We start from the raw sequence: 12,084 nt of genomic DNA, 5'->3' as shown, positions 1-12,084 counted from the left end.
AGCCCTCTGGGATGTCTGCTACAAACATTCATCTTTCTAGGTTTTCCCCAAGGGGAAATGACATAGAGAGAGGAGAAAAACCCCAGGCAACCAAGTTCCCCTTTTAGTCATTTGTCCTGGAGTGGTTCTGTGAAAATAGTCAGTGTTTAAAGCTGGGGAGGGGAAAAAAATCAGTGAACCCAAAAAATGACCTCACAATTCCTCTTAAAATAAGGATTTGAGACACACACCAAACTCAGACATTCATTATGACAGGTCAGAATCTGAACAAATGCCGTCAACTCTTTCAAAGAGTTATGAGAAAACCCCTCCATGTCCTACCCCTGCCAAACAATGAGGACAGTCTTCCAGAACTTTCTGGACCTTTCTGGACCTTTCTCAATATTTTGGTTAGGTGTCTGTAATTTCACTCCCTTGTTTGATTCTATCCTCAGCCTTGTCCCCTGCCAGAGGCAATTCTTCAGGACAAACAATTTGCTGCCTGACTTTGATCTTGACTGAGAGACTAGCCATTGGCAATGCTGAAGTTCCTCCACAGCCAGCTCTGTTTGCCTCAGTTGGGCTTCTTGGAAGATGGGCTGGGGGCTGGAGCTCTGTCCTTCTATGACTGCTGGACTGTCTTTAGTGCCTCTTATTCTTGGTCTCTCTTTCCCCTGGTTCTCTGCAGGACTATCCAGCTGCTTCCTCTCAATGCAGGGAATTTGAGGGGGTTCCCTTTGTGATTGTCTGGTCTTGAGAGATGCCCAAAGCTGAGTGTCTCATGTATTTCTGCACAACAAGCACAGAATGGCTTTCTTAAGGCTCTGGCAGCTTTGCAGTCTTCTGTGATAATGGCCTGATGCATCATTCTGGTTTCTGGGCTGGGCTGCAGTTGCTGTCCTGGAGTATGACTCAGATCTAAGATCGACAAGGACGAGCTTCCCAAGGAAGTGTCTTAGAACTAAGGGCAGCATGTGGCATTTTTATCATGTACTTTAATTCCTCTATGGAGGCAGTCCATGGGCCCACATTGGTTCCTTGTCATTGCCATGTGCTTATGTCATTGAGAAAACAACTTATCTGCCTCCTTCCTCCCCTGTGCTGGCCTAGATGCGGCTGCACTTTCTCTGCCAAGTCACCATAGCCTTTAGCTCTTCTGTCTTGATTTCACAGAAATACACTTTAGGACTGGAGGGGATCTCAGAGAGTAGTTTATATTTCTGTCATGCAGCACAGTTGTGTTCATGTACATTTCCTCTTTCTATCATAAAGATATTGTCTACCCCACCAAGATCCCAGACAAGGATGCTAAGGTCTGGAGAGCTTGGGTGACTTGGTGTAGGTCACATGATTCTACTCCATGAAGGTTCAAACCCAGAGCCTTCTTATCCTGTCTTTTCCCAGGCTAGCTCTAGCCTCCTGAGCTTGGAGAGTATCTTGAACCAAGTAACACCTCAGCTGGCCTTGCAGTAAATGGGCCAGTGGGCCATATGCGTCCTCACCTTAGGTGGTTTGCATGGGTGAGTGTTAGCAGCAGCAGTAGCTGGTTCTCCTGAGCTGTATATACTGGTGGGAGAATACTTTTTTCTGTTTTGTGTGTGCCAGTACTGGAGTACGGGCACTTGTGCTTTCCTTTTTCATTTAAGGCTACCATTCAACCACTTGAGCCACAGCTTCACTCCTTGCCTTTTGCTGGTTCATTGAAGAGAAGAATCTCATGGACTTTTTTTTTTTTTTTTGCTATGGATGGCTTTGAATTGTGATCCTCAGATCTCAGCCTCCTGGTAACTAGGATTACAGGTGTGAGCCACCGGCACCTGACTGGCTGGAGAATCTTGATGGTTTTGTTTTATTGTCCCATTATGGGAATCCTAGGCAGCATAGGTTCATCCATAAATGCTCTAAAATCCTCTGCCATCACAGGTCACCCACGGAGAGACGTGGCAGAGTGATGCCACTCACTGTGGTCTCATGGACACTCTTCAGCAGCTCTTTATACCACATGCCTGGCTCAGATCCCCAGAGCCCTCACAAACCCACTCACACCAACAGACTCTGGAATCAACGCTGTGTGAGAGGGACTTCACCCTGAATGCTTTACAAAGAGCAGTATGACATGCCCAGGACTGTACTGCTACAGGAGACTAGAAGAGGACAAGGACGTTTCTTGTGTGTTCACAAGTTCAAGGTTAAAGAAAAGTTACTTGTTTCTCCAAGCCAGGTAATGCCCAGTTCATGTCCCTGCCTTTCCAAAGGCCAAATTGAAGTCATTCAAGGGTGGGGAGAGTTTGATCTATGTTTAGAGACCTGATCATGCTGGGACACAGAGGAAAGTCACTGGTTTGTAGGACAGTTTCTTGACTTCACAGGAGCTCGTAGTCTAGAGAAGGAGTTGGGATCATGTGCAGTCTGGTGTGTGTGTGTGTGTGTGTGTGTGTGTGTGTGTGTGTGTGTGCTTGACAATTTTCCAAGACAGGGCACAGGAAGAATGGCTAAGTGAACAGGTCCTGGTAGGGGAGAGCCATCCTTGGTTTTGGCTAAGTTGAGAGGAATGCATTTTAGGCCAAGGGAGGAGCACATTTAATGGGTTGTGGACTGGAGACGGAAGAACTGTGGGGGGCAGGGCAGGAAGCCTCAGCCAAAGTTTGTGCTTATTCTGGAGACCCTGCCGAATGCCTAAGCCATTCAAGGCAGGTAGTAACATTCTGGATATTTCTTCATCATGCTCAGCGTGGGGCCCCTGACACAAAGGACAGTGGCAATGGTTTTATCCAGACCTCGAAGAGAAGATGGTGGGGTTTTTCTACTTCATCCCAGAGCCAAAAGATTTTCACACAGTGACAAGATCATATGTTGTTTACCTATTCACCAAGTGCCTGGTCTAGAAGCCTGGAATGCTTCTCCTGGGTTATTTAGTCAAGGAGACCTTTTGAAGTAGTGTACCGATAAGAGACTCAATTTGTCAGTGAGTTGAGGCAGCTTGGTGAGACCTTTGGCTGCCATCAGTGGACCAGTGTCTGGGATCTCCTGATGGTCTGTGGTATTAGCTAAAACACGAGGCTAAGACCAGGGTATGTTTGTGGAGGGGGGAGGTTTAAGCTAGGGTGAAGGAGGCAGAGATTCCTTCACACCCAGGTAGGCATCATCCACCTAATGATGTCAGATGTGCAAGAAGCCTGCTCTGCCTTTTCATAAGCCGTACTCCCTGCAGTTATGAAATGAAAGGTTTGGCTTGAGTTACAACTTTTCTCCCTAATATAGTTCCGTCTTCACTCCCATGAAGCTATGCCGTTTGGTATGGAAGAGTCTGGTATGGAACTTTTTGGGAAGAAGTTCTGGCATATGGAGTTCACAGTTGGCTCCAGGGTATTGAATACCCAAGGGGAATGGTGGAAGAACAGGAAGAAGGGGCTGTGAATTCTCCATCTGCTTAAGTTCATCTGAACTGGCTTTGGAATCTCTCTCACCAAAAGCCAGCAGAGTGGGGACAGGATAACACCCAGGCCTTCCTCTAGATCTGCCTCCATCCTTGGCCTGATTTGCATCCATGCAAGGAATAAGTTGTTTCAAGAAAACCATTCATATATTCTCCAAGTATAGGGCTCTGATGTGCTCTGCATGTTCTTCATTAATTTAACTATTTTTTTTAAAAATAGAAACCATGCTATGCTTGGTGGTAATTTATCATCTTGGATCAGCCTACAAAATCTTGACTTACCCATGAGGTGGATGGATACAGCACAGGCTTTCTTAGAAACTCAGCTCACACTTCCTCTGTGGAGAGGCAGGAGCTGAGCATTCCCTGGAGAATCTGGTAGCAGAGAAGTGGGGAGGGAAATGGAGGAAGAAAAAATGCAGAGAGAGAGAGTGTGTGTGACACAGAGAGAAAGAGAAAGAGAGAGAGAATGAGACGGACAGACAGAGAGAATGTTAAAAGGGTAGGGGTAAGGGATAAGGGCAGCTGGATGCTCACAGCAATCTTTAGGGATGCTCCAGGCATAGAACCCAATAGGGCTACAGACAGATACTAGCCAAAAGTGAAGTTGTATCAATTGGCAGTACTGGAATCAGCTGGGAATCTATGTGTCCACATGAAGAAATGTTCAACATCTCTGGTGATAAAAGAAATGCACATAAAAACAACACTGAGATTCCACCTCACCCCAGTTAGGCCATTATCAAGAAATCTAATAACAACAGATGCTGGAGGGAATGTGGCCAAAAGGGAACACTACTACATTGTTGGTGGGAGTGTAAACTTGATAAACCACTCTGGAAAGCAGTGTGGAGGTTCCTTAAAAGAACTACACATAGAGCTCCCCTGTAACCCAGAAATCCCACTTTTGGGCATTTGTTCAAATGACCACAAACAAGGCCATACTAAAGTTACCAGCACAACTATGTTTATTGCAGCATTATTGACCATAGCTAAGCTATAGAACCAACCCAGATGCTCCTCAGTAGATGAATGGATCAAGAAAATGTGGTATTTATACACAATGGAATTCTAGGTCTCCATCAGAAAGAATGACATTGCTCCATTTGTTAGGAAATGCAAAGACTTGGAAAAATCATATTAAGTGAAGTAAACCAGACTCAAAGAAACATAGATCCCATGGTTTCCCTCATTTGTAATAATTTGTATATGTCTAGGATAGTCCTAGCAGATGACCAAAATAGCTCAATAGATATGTACATATAAGATGATGCTAAGTGAAACGAGTTCCAAGATATAGAAACAAGAGGTTTTCCTTTGTTGTTTTTAAAAAATGTATTATGCAATTTCTTTTGTGTTTTTCCCTCTGTGGTTTATCCCTTGTTGCTACTGTATTTGATTTTGGTACCCTGGGTATTTTATATACATTTATCTGAATTAGGAAGGGGAAGGGGAACAACAAAATGGTGAGACAAAGGACAAAGAGGGAGCCAATGCAACAGTGATACTCACAAGACAATATGTTGGAAATGATCTGTACAACTTGGGGGGTGGGTTGAGAAGAAGGGAGAGTGTAAGAAAAATGAAGGAGGGGTAACAAGTTTGACAAGAAACTTACTCACTACCTTACTTATGTAACTGTAACCTTGACAATAAAACTAAATTTAAAAAAAGATTGATGTCTCTTCAAGTCTAAAGTGTATGTCTATCTATCCGATTTATCTATCTATAGATAGATAAATATACACAATATATTATTTAAACAGTTATATATAATATATGTATAAATATATAATATAATATAATTTCATGCAATATAAACATAAAATAACATGTACAATATAATACATTCTGTTATTTGTATACTATATGATTATATAATACATAATTACAATATATAATACATTACAATTATATTATTACAATAACCTAATTTCTATATTTAATATATATGCTTGTATATATTATAAAATATGTACTATATGATAGATTTTGATTATTTATCATGTACATATTTTGTAGATATTTTTATCTGTAGTTATTTAACATATTTGTAAATATTTTTTCTGTAGTTAGTCTTTTTATTGTCTTCATGATGTCTTTTGAAGAGCAAAGTTTACATTTTGGTGACTTCTTTTTTTTATCGTGAAAATACCATACAGAGGGGTAACAATTACATAAGCAAGGTCATGAATACATTTCTATCAAGCATTGTTGCCTCCTCCTTTGTTTCCCCTTTCCATCCCTTCCCATCCCCCTCTGCTCCCCCCTCCTGGCACCAAAGTTGTAAAGTTCATTTTTCGACATAAAGTCTTGTACATTGTATTTTTGCTATGGGTCCACCTGTATCCCTATTTAAACGATTTGTTTTTACCCTTCCCCTCCCCAAATTATAACAACATCAAATACAGTGAGAATAGGAGTTATACCATTGGGGAGGGACATACAAAGCAACAAAGAAATCATCTTATAAATATGTTAGAAATAATAGCACGAAAGAAAACCCATTTGAGTCCTTATCTTGGGGTTCATTTTGCCTAACATCAACTTATCTGACCGTTTCTGCTTGTCTCAGACATAAACTAGTTATTGCAAATAAGGGAAACCATGGGACCTATGTTTCTTTGGGCCTGGTTTATTTCACTTAATATAATTTTTTCCAAGTCTTTGCATTTCCTAACAAATGGGCAATGTCATTCTTTCTGATGGAGGCATAGAATTCCATTGTGTATATATACCACATTTTCTTGATTCATTCATCTACTGAGGGGCATCTGGGCTGGTTCCATATCTTAGGTATCGTAAATAATGCTACAATAAACATAGTTAGTATGGTCTTGTTTGTGATTATTCAGGTAAATGCCCCAAAGTGGGATTTCTGGGTCACAGGGGAGCTCTATGTGGAGTCTTTTGAGGAACCTCTTTCCAAAGTGGTTGAACAAGTTTACACTCCCACCAACAATGCAGTAAGGTCCCTTCTGTCCACATCCCCTCCACCATCTGTTGTTATTAGAGTTCTTAATTCTATCAATTCTAACTGGGGTGAGGTGGTCTCAATGTTGTTTTGATTTGCATTTCTTTTATGGCTAGGGAGGTTGAGCATGTCTTCATGTGTCTATTGGCCGTCCTTCTTTCCTCTTCAGAGAAGTTTCTCTGTAAGTCTTTAGCCTACTTATTTATTGGGCAGTTGTTTCTTTGAGAATTTGTTGTTGGGGGATTTAATTTTTTGAGTTCTAGGTATATTTTAGATATGAGATCCTTGTCCGTTGTATGGCTAGTGAAGATCTTCTCCCAATCCGTGGACTTTCTGTTGATCTTGCTATGTCCTTTGCCATGCAGAAGCTCTGCAATTTCATGCAATCCCATTTGTCCAACCTTTCTTTGATTTGTTGTGTTTCTAGGTCTCTATTAAGAAAATTTCGGCCTGTGCCAAGGAGACCTACGGTTTCTCCTATTCCGTCCTGTAATGTTTTCAGGTGTTTGCTTTGCTTCCGAGGTCTTTGATCCATTTGGAAGTGATTCTGATATAAGGGTGATATATAAGGATCTAGCTTTAGTTTTCTACAGTGATTAACCAATTTTGCCAGCACCACTTACTGAAGAGGCTACCTTTCTTCCATTCTATTTTTTTAGCTCCCTTATCGAAGATAAGATGGCTATAGGTCTGTTGGTTCATTTCTGGGTTTTCAATTCTATTCCATTGGTCCAGAGGTCTATTCTTGTGCCAGTCCACTCCAAATTACACAAGCGGATTAAAAACTTTGGCAAAGTAGCAGGGTATAAAATTAACCCTCAAGAATCAATGGCTTTTCAGTTTGCAAGCAATGAAAAAAATGTGGCTGAAATCAGGAAAGCAACTCCATTCGTAATAGCCCCACAAAAAATAAAACACCTAGGAATTAATTTAACCAAAGAACTGAAGGACCTATATGATGAAAACTTTAAAAACTTGAAAAAGGAAATCAAAACAGAACTTAGCAAATTCTAGCTTTTTTTTTTTTTTTTGCTTATGTGGTACTGAGGAATCAAACCCAGGGCCTCATGCATGCAAGGCAAGCACTTTACCACTGAGCTACCTTCCTAGCCCCAAAACAGAACTTAGAAAGTGGAAAAACCTCCCATGCTCCTGGATTGGAAGGATCCACATCGTGAAAATGGCAATACTTCCCAAGGCTATCTACAAATTCAATGTGATCCCTATCAATATTCCAACCTCATTTTTCAAGGAAATAGAAGAGGCAATCCAAAAATTCATATGGAACAATAAAAGACCCCGAGTAGCAAAAACAATCCTTAACAGAAAGAACAGGGCTGGAGGAATATCAATGCCAAATTTCAAAGTCTACTACAAAGCCATAGTAATCAATACATTCTGGTGAATTCTAATTTTCCCTTTAATTTTTTTCTTCTTTGGTGGATCAGGTTTTTTAACAGTATATCTAAGAATTTTTGATCTAGGCCCAGGTGACAAAATTTTCAGGGGTGCTTTTTTGTTTCTAAAAAGTTTACAGTTTTAGGTTTTCCTAAAACCATACTCTCATCACCTTTAAAATACATTTTACCATTATTTAGTGAAAACTGGAACTAAGCTGAGTTTCCTGTGGGACAAATAGTCCAGTAGTGGTCAGGGGATGAGCTAGTAGTTAGGAGAGTTCTGGTCTGTGTGTGTCCACAGTCAGCAAAGCTTGTAATACACAACTGAACCAGGCTTCCAGCTCTAAGAGTGCAGACTTGAGTAGGTCTTATTTTTCAGTCTATGACACATACTTTTATCAGCAGGTCGTGCAGTGCCTCTCTGTTTTTTTTTTTTTTTTACTTTTTTTCTTCCTTAATCTACAATCCTGCCAGTCCTGCTCACTTTATAGATATACATATGTCTGCATATATTGAATGACTTTGATATATGCAGATAAATATATGGTTTGACCATGAAGTTTGAGGACATGTAAATCTACATAATAGATGTCACTAGAACACATGATATGCACTACATGTTGTTCTTCATTAGCAATTCATAGTAAATATGATATTGTACAGACATGAGTGCAGCATTTCATTAAACCCTGCCTTGGGCTCCTGATACACTGAGCGCTGATTTTTTTGTCCTTGACTTATACTGAATAAACCCATGCCATTTAGTGGATAGTATATTATTTTACATATTTCACCTCCATGTTTTGGACTTTAGGAGCATGCCCTCATCTGTACCTTTGTAAAAATAGATATTATATTTATTTCTGATTCTATTTCTTTTGCCTTTTCCTACTCAGCATTCCTCCCATTACAGCACATTCGTGTATTTTGTAGTGTCTGAAACTGCACTTAATAATATACATTCCATATAGTTTCTTGTTTATTCTTGTAGTAATAAGCACTTAGATTTCAGAGTTTCCTGACACTTCAAACTGCCTCCTAATTGCCATCAGAGAGAACTACGTGAGAACTGCGCTGGGTTATATCCTTGGAGGTGAGGAGTTTCATTATCAATTGATTTAATCTACCTTAACCCACCCTTATCTGAAGAATAACATCTGATCGTTATTTGCATTTAAAGATGAGTTTGTCTATCTCTTCCTTCTCTTCTTCATGCCCCTCCTCCTCCCTCTTGCTCCTCTTTCATTCCTTTTTTTCGTCCTCATCTTCTTCCTCCTCCTTCTCTTCTCCCTCTTTGTAGTTTTCGCTCTCTTTCCCTCTCTGTCCTCCCCTTTTCCTCTTCCTCCTCCATTCTCTCTCCTCTCCTTCCTTCTCCTAGAGAGTATCTCAATCTGCAGCCCAGGTTGTCTGTGCTCAGACTTGGGATCCTCTTGCTTATTTCCCAAGTAGCCAGAATAACAGGCATGTGCTAGTGCAACTGGCTTTCTCTGAATTCTCATTTCTCTATGTGAGGTGCTTATTCATCTCCTTTTCCAAAGTTGTCCATAGGTTCTTCTATTTTTATTTCCTTTTTTGAATATTCATTTTTTGATATTAATCAGTTTTAAATATATAGAAAGTGAATCCTCTTGCTAGATCTTAATCAACCCTAATAATGTCTTCTGTGATATGAAATTTTATGCCACCAAATATATCAATGTCTCACTTTATATTTTATTTTTTTGAAGTGTTTAAGATACTCATTCTTCTTCTGAGTCACAAAGATGTTCTCCTACCTTTTTCTTCTGTTAGCCTTATAGCTAACACAACACCCAGGTATTCACTCACCTAGAAGCTCCCAGGCCTTGTTCAAGCTTTTATCAAGGCTTCGTTACATAGGCGTGCTTGATTACATCACTGGCCTTTGGTCATTGGCCCATGTCCAGGACCACTCCTGCCCTGGAGGTAAGCAGGGAGATCCAAGCCTCTATGGATAGGCATGGTTTTTCTGGCATGGCTACTTCCTCCTGTGAACCATCTAAGGGACCATCTTAAGTTACCTGGTTAACATATGGCCAAATATGATTAAGGTCATTATGAATTATATAATATACTGCTCTCATTCAAGAAGTTGCCAAAGGATTAAGAAGATCTGTGCCTAGATCAGATATATGTCTTATATAACACAGAGACCTGCCTCAAAATGTTGTGAGGATGAAGGAATTCATATATGTAATTCATTCAGCCCAGCACCTGAGGAAAGTAACTACTCCGTGAGTGTTAGCTAAGGAGTTTGAGGTCTACGTCAAAGGCAGTGTTGGAACTTGAATGTGGACCTGTGATCAGAGTGGTCCCCGGGGAAAATGAACAGGCCAGCATGTGGAAGAGGCAGGAGAGAGGTTCATTGTTAGATTTGTACATCTTTTCTCAGATAATCCTCAGGAGAAAACCCATTAAGTAGGTTAAACAAATGAAAAATCTAACAAGTGAGTCCCAACATTTTCAGGTTTAAATCTTACCTCTGTCTGACTGGAAGACACTGGAGGGGTTTTGTGGATGGATCGTATGGATGTAAAGATGAAAATAATGGAGTGTAGGGAAGGAAGGGAGAGTAGGCTTCTGTATACTCCTATGTGCTGTGTCTCTCTGCATACTTGAGTTGCCTGCGGTACATTAAGATATTTTTCAAGTTGTAGTTTTCACAATGCTTACCTCATGACAGACAACAATAGTTGACGTTTTGAACTAACGATGTACTTAATTAACATTATTGGAAGAGTTCAGTGTATTATCTCATTTAAATATTGCACTAGCCCTTTAAGTGGGGACTATTGCTGTCATCTCCAGGCACTGAGATCTTAGCTAACTTGCTCTGTGGTCTAAACTGGGATGGAAACATGTTTGGTCCTTGTATGCATCTTGCCTTTCAACTCAGTTTCGACAGATATTGAGGAAGTTAAGCGACAGTTCTGCTTTCCAGTCAACCTTGATTTTTATCTTGCTTAGTGTTTGTGTGTGTAACTAAATTAATGTTCTGGTATTTTCTTCTCCAAAAAGTTGCAGAGTTATTTTATAAGAAAGAGGCTCTCACTGGGCATAGTGGCTCATGCCTGGAGTACTGGCTACTTGGTAGGGAAAGATCGGGAGGATTACAGTTCAAGTCCAGCACAGGCAAAAAGTTAGCAAGATGCATGCCAGTAAATCTAGGCATAGTAGCATACCCTTGTCATTATCCCAGCTACACAGAAAGCTTAAATAGGAGGATTGCAATCCTGGCTGGCCCAGCGGGGAAAATGCCAGACTTTATTAAAAAAATAAAGCATAATGGGCTGAGTGATAGAGTATCTGCCTAGCAAAAACAAGATTCTGAGTTGAAAAATAAGTAAACAAAAAGGTTATGTCCTCCAAAATGCTTCTGCTTTCAGGGTTTGGCTCAGTTCCTGGTTTGGGTGAGATGGGAAGACTGGCAGGAGAATAGGTTGGGGAACAAGTGTGGAAAAAATCAAAAGTTAGTTTGGATCTGGTAAAATCTTAGAGGTCTTCGTTATTGTCATAGATTTAATAAGTGACTGCCTGGACATCTAAGTCTGGAGCAGAAGGAGCCAAGCCGCACATTAGAGATGATATGGGGTTGGTTTGTATGGAAACCATAAAGGGCCTATAATTTTGGGATGAGATAGAGAAAGAAATGATAACGCAGGTGGAAGAATACATACTTCTCAGTGAGCCTGTCTCTAGTGAGAATTGAGAAAAAGCGTTGTGTAAGTATTCTGCTATTATGTCACGGTCAAAAGAAAATTAATAAATAAGGAAGAAATTTCCAAGCAATTCATAACTGTCTTTTTTCCTGAAAATAATTATGAATTCACTCCATGTGTCAATTCTTTTTATCATTTTTATCAGGGAAATTAGATACAATGAAATGGTGTCTAATCACCAACTTGCCAAACAGCATTACAGAAGGAAAAACTCAAAAAGATTTTTGTTTTGACCAAAACTTTAGTAAATGAAAACATCTACTGTAAATTCCTGTCTTCAAAATACTGTTCTCTATCTCTTATGTTTGGATCAAGAGTGGATTTGAGAACAGATATAAAGCCCCAAAATCAATCATTGAATAAGGATCAATGGACGACTCTGTGTGTGTGTGTGTGTGTGTGTGTGTGTGTTGGTCCTGGGGCTTGAACTCAGGGCCTGGACATTGTCCCTGAGCATTTTTGCTCAAGGCTAGTGCTCTACCACTTGAGCCACAGTGCTACTTCTGGTTTTCTGGTGGTTTATTGGAGCTAAGAGTTTCACAGACTTTCCTGCCTGGG

The sequence above is a fragment of the Dipodomys ordii genome, unplaced genomic scaffold (assembly GCF_000151885.1).
Source record: "Dipodomys ordii isolate 6190 unplaced genomic scaffold, Dord_2.0 Scaffold24, whole genome shotgun sequence".
In the NCBI taxonomy this organism is placed as follows: domain Eukaryota; kingdom Metazoa; phylum Chordata; class Mammalia; order Rodentia; family Heteromyidae; genus Dipodomys; species Dipodomys ordii.
The sequence above is the reverse complement of the archived record's forward strand: the minus strand, read 5'-3'. Positions refer to the sequence as shown.